General features: G+C 35.7%; 1 long non-coding RNA gene and 1 pseudogene across 1 annotated transcript; both read right to left on the bottom strand.

Annotated features, from left to right (window-relative positions):
• Window positions 1-2,799: 2,799 nt before the first annotated feature.
• LOC140541610 (U1 spliceosomal RNA) lies at window positions 2,800-2,945 on the bottom strand (annotated as a pseudogene).
• Window positions 2,946-6,440: 3,495 nt separating this feature from the next.
• On the bottom strand, window positions 6,441-7,321 carry LOC140541529 (uncharacterized). The gene is made up of 3 exons (XR_011977932.1): window positions 7,256-7,321; window positions 6,768-7,118; window positions 6,441-6,500 (listed from the first exon to the last, which is right to left on the bottom strand). It is a non-coding gene; the product is annotated as an uncharacterized lncRNA (long non-coding RNA).
• Window positions 7,322-7,563: the final 242 nt, after the last annotated feature.

Below are 7,563 nucleotides of genomic sequence, written 5' to 3'. Positions count from 1 at the left end.
GTCAATGTACTTTATACATTACGGTAAAAGACCTTTCAACCAACTCTCAAATCATGGTATTTGACCATTGTATCTCTTACAAACCTCAGATTTAACTCAATTAACAAAATAAAACATGAATGTATGGGAAAAATAATGTTTTTCACAGCTTTAGTTTAATATAAGAGACCATAGATGAAAGCTTTTTTGAACTTATGATCAAATACAAAATACTGTTGAAGCACAAATTCAATAATGTACAGTAATGAATAACTTTTATGTAACTATTTCTGCATATTTAGATAATCAAAACATTATTTTTTTTTATTTATTAGAAATTTAGAAATTTTATTTAATTTTTTTTGATAGATTTTTATTAGCATTTAATTCCAACCCATCTTCTATTTACATACTTAGTATCTGAAGCACAACACAAAACTGTAAACTGTAAATGTAAAACACAAAAATTTGGCTTACTCAATCTGACTGCTGTTCCATTCCCAATGATGATCTTCGCACAGCTGGACACAGCGCAGTAGTAAGTTCCAGTATCTTCACTGTTGTTGATGTTCTTGGTGAAGTTGAACACACAGCCGTCTTTAGAAGAGCTGATCTCACACTGTCGGCTGCTGTTGTGATGAGTGTAGATGATCTCAGGAAAGGATCGTCCTGCAGCAGATCTGAACCAGAGCACTCCACGTTCAGCTGCTTGGTTCTCAGGGTGGACCGTGCACTGCAGAGTCACATTATCTCCTGGAGGAACCGACGCTAATTTTGGAGTTTGTATAACTGAGATGCTTGACTGAGGATGACCTGGTCAATAAAATAATAGTGTATAAGTATAATCAAGAAAAACTGAGATGCTCCAAATATATTTTTACTTTCTATGTCACAGGAGTGAAGAGCTCACACAGGTTTGATTATTATTGCAGTTTTATATTATAAATGTATAAATGTATAAATGTATCATGAGTTTATCTATCAACACAAGTCAAAACATCAGTTCTGTTACCTGTCACAGCTACAAATGTGCCGTTAAAAAACTTAAGCGTGTTCCCGTCGCCTTTTCCACAGAAGTACATCCCTTCATGATCTTTAGTAGCTCCTTTAATAGTCAGAGAAAAGTCTTTCTTATCTATTTTGAATCCTTTCTGAAAAATCGAATTCAAAAAAGGCTCTTGGTTGTTGCTGGTTAACTGTGTTGCCACTTCTTGAGGCTCCTGTCCCGCTCTCTGCTTGTACCAAACCCAAACCTTAGAGGCTTTTTCAGGCTTTTCTTTACAGTGAAGAGTTACATTTTCACCAGACTCAACTGAGATAAACGTCCGCTCATTAAGGTCTGTGGTTCGAGCAGGATCTGCAAGATAAAAGGAGTTCAGAGCTCAGCTGATAAAGAAAACAGTGGCTGATATTTCAGCAACACAGTTCACAATTTGTTTGTATGAAGAGCAAATGAACTTACATATTACATAGAGAAATAAAATGAGAACCAACATCGTGTTCGTCGTCATAAAAGCAGCAGCTCTTCTTTGATGCAAACTGGAAAGGAAGCAATTAGCAAGAGCATCAAACTGTATCAGCTGGCTGGGCTCAGGAGATCGAGTTCATTGGCTGGTGAAAGTCACATCAGACCTCCCCAAACCTCCTTTTAAACCTATTTGGGCATCATTGTAGCACTAACCCACAGAAACACCAGGTTCAGACTAAGGCAGTAGATAAATGAATGGCAGAGAGGCCTATATGGCCTGTAATTTACCTTATTTCAATTTTGCAATGAAGACTGGGCTCAAATTCCTATACGTTAATGTGAATAGCTAATGTCAAACATGTTGGTTTTAAATGAAGCTTTTGCTGATGAAGATCATTCAGTAGGTTGTCACAACTGCCTCAACAACATGACAAATATAAGGTGCATAAGTGGCAAATTAAATTTAATAAAAAAACAAAACATCTCAGAGGTAACAGGTTAAAAAATAAGCTATAAAAACATAAAAAACTAAAAGCAAAAATACCCAAAATAAAACAGTCCCAAAAACCCCAAAAAATCTTCGATGCAGAAGAAAAAGAGCTAAAGAGAAGCCCACCACAAGCAAACTACACCAGTGTAAATAGTGCTTCTGATTAGGCCTTCAATCTCACCCACCACAACCTTGCCAGACATTGCACAGGCTCATCACAGGCCCCTCTTAAAAAATAGAAACAAAGAAATTGAATAGGTACAACATTCAATATTCAATAATGGTTCTTTTTTATTCTTATTAATATCTCAAGATTAACTATTATCATATAAAGTCTCTGTTTTACATAGAATATGATTAATAAGCACAACTGAAGTCCATAGTGACCATACAGTCTTGACACTGAAAATCCATTCATTTCAAACATACAGTAGCAAGCAGAATTTCTCCCTGACAACAAATAAGGCATTAAAGACGTCATTTGCATAACAGCAGGTGCTCATAAAAAAATGTCCCAGAACTTCAGTTACTAAGGTTTTAAATGATGATCATTAGCATGGGAGGAAGAAAGAAATAAAGGTAAGGGTGCACATATCTGTCACTGTACTCTGTACTGCAAAATGTGCCCTCTGCATTTAACCCATCTGTGGTAGTGAACACACACACACGTGAACCAGGTGCAGTGAGTACACACACACCCAGAGCGGTGGGCAGCCAACTCCAGCATCCAGGGAGCAGAGAGGGTAAAAGGCCTTGCTCAAGGGCCCAACAGTGGCAGCTTCCCGAGCCCAGGAATCGAACCCACAACCCTGTTATCAACAGTCCAGCGCGCTAACCGCTGAGCCACCACTACACCAAAAATCAGGGGAGAGCGCAAACACAGTCCCCCACTACCAGAATTTATGCAGTTGAATTCGCAGGGGTCAGCACAACCAGAGTGCAATGGCTGAGCCTCACCCTGGGTGAACCACCTTCTTGATCATGGTATCTCCCCTGCCAGGTAAGTAATTGCACTGGCTCGCCACAAGGTTCTTAATTAGATGTTTTGAACATTTTTGAAAAAGCAAAAATAAACACAGTTTCTCTTAAAATTTCAACAAATTCAAACTGTTCATTAAAATGTTTCATCTCATATAGAACTCTATGTATACTGGGGTGTATATTTTCCAATGGCCAGTTCAGCCTTTTCCAGTCATGTCTTGACCTCAAGTGTGAGGCACATGGCACTGAAAATGTCCCAGGGCTTCACAGAGCTTGTGTTCATGACTGCTTCTGTAGTCTGAGAGGAAAGCACCACAAGACTACAGGAAGTACCCAAAGCATAGCCAATGGTCATGCTGCCTCCTACTGGCAACAACAGGTGTTTCATTTGAATCACAAGTTTGAGGACATAAAAAGTCCATCAATAATGTTAGAAAGTAAAAATGCAAAATAAAGGAAAATTTAAATTGACAATATATATATAAACATGTGTGTGTATAGTGTGGGTTTCTTTTGTCAATCAACTTGATTGTAATGGTGTGGTATGATCTGAAACAGGCCAGTAGGTGAGTTAAAAACTGAATTTTGGGAGGAGGAACATGCCTGAAGTCCCTCCACCTTCCAATCTAATTTCTAATAATTTCCTATCTTGGCTGTCATGTGTCATTGATGAAGGTCTAGCCCATCACCATCACCCTGTCTTACCTTTTAAACCAATCATATCTCTCAGTCCTTGCTCTGCTTAATAGAATGGGGTCTGGCCTTCTAGCTCAAAGGAGAGTTCTCCTGAACCCCAGAACAGTAGGTGGAAGTTCAGCATGGATTGTTATCAAACTCAAAAAACAAAATGTAAGAGTGAACGGGGAACCATCCTGTTCTGCACTGTTTTTTCAGCTGAGGCAGTTCTCAGTAAATTATTTTTGAGAATTGTTGAAATAAAAGCACCTGTTGAAGAACAAAACAATATATCTATGATCTTAGCTTTTAAGCTTCTTAGCTTCTTTCTTCAAAATGAGAAATTCCTTTTACATTTTATTGTATTCATGCTTACCTGTGTCTGGTATGAAGGGATCTGGAGTTTGTACTCGTAAACATTTTACTGAGATTAATGCTTTTAAATAAGATCAGAGTAGAAGCTGCAAATTAGTGAATATAAGGCACAGCAAGAACAGCAAGCATAAAAATGCTACTTAAAATAGAACATTTCTGGCCTTTTCATCAGAGTTTATTAAAACATAGGATTTTTACTTTAACAGGAACAGGACATGTTACATTCAATTTAGTTTACAATTACATTGCAATTGAATTCTTTATGTTATGAAAGATAAATAGATAACCAGGCAGAAGATCAGATAGATACAAACATGAATACATAGATAGACCGGAAGACAGACAAATAAATATCTTTATTTTTATTTTCTATATCATGTGGTCACAGCAGTTGTCCTTTATATTGTATGAACTTGCTGTGATGAGGAGACAGAATGCAGAAATGCTTAAATGTAATTATTTACATTGAACTCACACTCAGTTATAAACATTATTTCCATCTCATGAAAAGGTACAGGTTTTTTTTTTTTTTTTGGAGGTACATACACTTTTCATGTGTTGCACTTTACACTTGACACTCATCCCTGCGTTGTATATTTCTTTTTGTATAAATTTGTGTAAATATAATGTATATTATATTACCTTTCTCACATCACACAAATGTGAGATTTGTATCACACAAATATCAATAAAGAGTTTTTTCAAGAAAAAAAAAAAAAAAAAAAAAAAAAATATATATATATATATATATATATATATATATATATATAAAGAGAGAGAGAGAGAGAGCAATTATATACATTCAATTTATTTTCTTAAACAAAAGTATTTTTATTAATATTTGTATATATATATATATATTTAAATTACTAACAGTGCGCATTATGGGAAATACAGCACATAGTATATAAAATAATTATAAAGTCAATGTTAGATACAGCATTAAATTATTTATAGGTTATTTGTATTTTTATTAATATCTAAAGATGAACTGTTACCATATAAAGTCTGAAATATAAATAATAATAAGCACAACTGAAGCCCATAATACAAGTCCATGAACTAAAGTCCATAGTGACCATACAGTCTTGACACTAAAAACCCATTCTTTTCAAACACACAGCAGCAAGTAGAATTTCTCCCTGACAACAAATAAGGCATTAAAGACATCATCTGCATAACAGCAGGTACTCAAAACCTCGGTAACTAGCGCTTTGAACGATGATCATTAGCATGGGAGATTCTCACTTGGGAGTACACGAGTTCTTCAGGCTGTTCTTTCTTTCTTTCTCTCCCGGTTTTCTTGTCAATGAAGCGAATGGGAGCATAATTCAGATTGTCAGCATTATGATCCTGTGGGAAAGAACAGATCCTGATTTAATTGTTATTTAATGAGCTGCTTCAAGCTACCTAAAAGATGCCAAAGAGCTTCAGTTTTCTCAAGATCAAATTAGTTAAGATTTACCGTAACTCTATGTTACTTAATGCAGTAACTACATGGTTGAAGTTAGATGCCAGAATTGGCTGGGTGCTTCCAGTTGTGCCTTTGTGCAAAACATTAAATATATATATGTATATATATATATAATTAAAAGCAATCCCAAATGGGATCTCAGGTGATAGTGGTTTACAAGTTCAGGTGTAAACCATTGCATTGAAGACTGTCCAATCCTAACCAAAATATTAACAGTAAAACAGCAACTGTATGAGAAATACCTGGTTAGGAGGTCCTTCACCCTCCTGAAGTTTCTCTGTAGAAAGAATCCAAATTACTTTAAGATATATAAGAAGTAATCTAGTCCAAAATCAGATACAACCCAATGAACACTTACCACCAGACCTTCTCATCTTAAATATTACAATGGCTTGAACACAGATAACAACCACACACACCCCCGAAAACACTCCAAGGGACATCAGTAGACGAACGTCAGACTCTGCTGTAAGACAATAATTTTGATGCAACTTATAAGCCCAACAAGTCAAATGTCGTTATTATTAAGTTTAAATGTCATGTAAGATTTTCAACATTTCTGCATAATTAATATGCCTATTTTTCAAATTTGGTGTGAAATAGTTCAGTGTAGAAAACAACTATACGGCTCAGATTTCTTTACAGTGTTAGCAGATGGAAATAGAGGTTGCAATGTTGCCAATGCAAATTTGTGTTTTTGCTCCAAACATACTGGTGAACTGATACACATCTTCTGAGTTTTATAAGTAATATTGACAATTATAAAACATTGATAAATCTGAAAACTTTGAAATAAATGTGGGGAATTGTTGGAAATGTCTCTGTCGTCAGGCAATATATTCATAATAAATTCTGTGATGTAATTCTTAGATGCAGTAAACTGTGAACTGGACGAATCTGGCTGGGTAAGCATTTCATACCATCTTAGCTAGATACAGTTTGGTCAAGTTTAATTAACCTATAAAGAGATGACGTCTTACTCCAGCACTCTGTTGTTCCATTGCCAATGATGATCTTCTGGAATACTGGAGTTTGATCCACTGAGATCTTTATATCACCTGGTAATACAGACAGAGTGAAATCTGGATCACAGTAGTATAGTTGGGTCTTATGTGTCTGATACTCGTTTAAAGCTCCAGTGTTGAAGCTTCTTGATTGTATATAATGAATATTTACAGAATATATTTAGTATATTAGTAATAGTAGCAACAATGAACCTCAGACTGACATCGAATAATAGGTGAATATTATATTTGAAAAGGTATATTTGAAGATATGATTGAACATATTGTGATCATGTATATAAATAGAAGTAAAGTGATTACCTGTAACAGCTAGGAAAGTACTGTTAGATATCTTCAGTGTTTTTTCATCACCCACTCCACAGAAGTACATCCCCTCGTCTTGTTTAGTAACATTTTCTATAGTCAGAGAAAAGCTGCTCGCATTTCTGTTTAAATCTTTAAATCTTGACTGGTTAAACTGGGAAGAAAATATTGCATCTTTTGTTCCTAACTTTGACACCACTTCCAGCGGTGAATGCTCCAGTCTTTGCTTGAACCACATCCTCATCGACGTGCTGGAGTGTTCTTCATATGGGCAGCGGAGAGTAGCTGCTTCACCAGGTTTAATTGAGAGATACAATGACTCAGAATTTCCTGCTGATTGAACAGAACCTGTAAAATACAGTTCAGCCAAATCAATAATAAAAACAGGTGAAATATAATAATAAAACTATATATATATTAAACTATACAGCTCAGATTTCCTTACAGTGTTAGCGGATCTCAGTGGACTTAAGTATGGAACTTACACATTTTGTAGAGAATTACAGCGGCAATCACAGCTCGAGCCATCGTAGAAAAAGCAACAGTTATAACTCTATGAAAATATTCTAAAGGAAGTAACTGACCAAACACACCAAGCTGTATTGGCCTGGAGGGGGTTCTTATTCTGAATTTCATTGGCTCGCAAAAAATCACATGGTTCTTTCAGGCAGCTTCAGTTCTTTTCTTGTTTGGCTTCTTCTTCCTTAAACTCTCTGTAAGTGTTAATACTAGTTGTCTTAGTTCCTGGAAAACTCTATTGTGGTTTTATTTGTTAGGCATCTGATCTTTGCTC

This window comes from Salminus brasiliensis, chromosome 19, assembly GCF_030463535.1.
Source record: "Salminus brasiliensis chromosome 19, fSalBra1.hap2, whole genome shotgun sequence".
Taxonomy (NCBI): Eukaryota; Metazoa; Chordata; class Actinopteri; order Characiformes; family Bryconidae; genus Salminus; species Salminus brasiliensis.
Note: the sequence above shows the minus strand (reverse complement) of the source record. Positions and strands in the feature narration are given on the sequence as shown.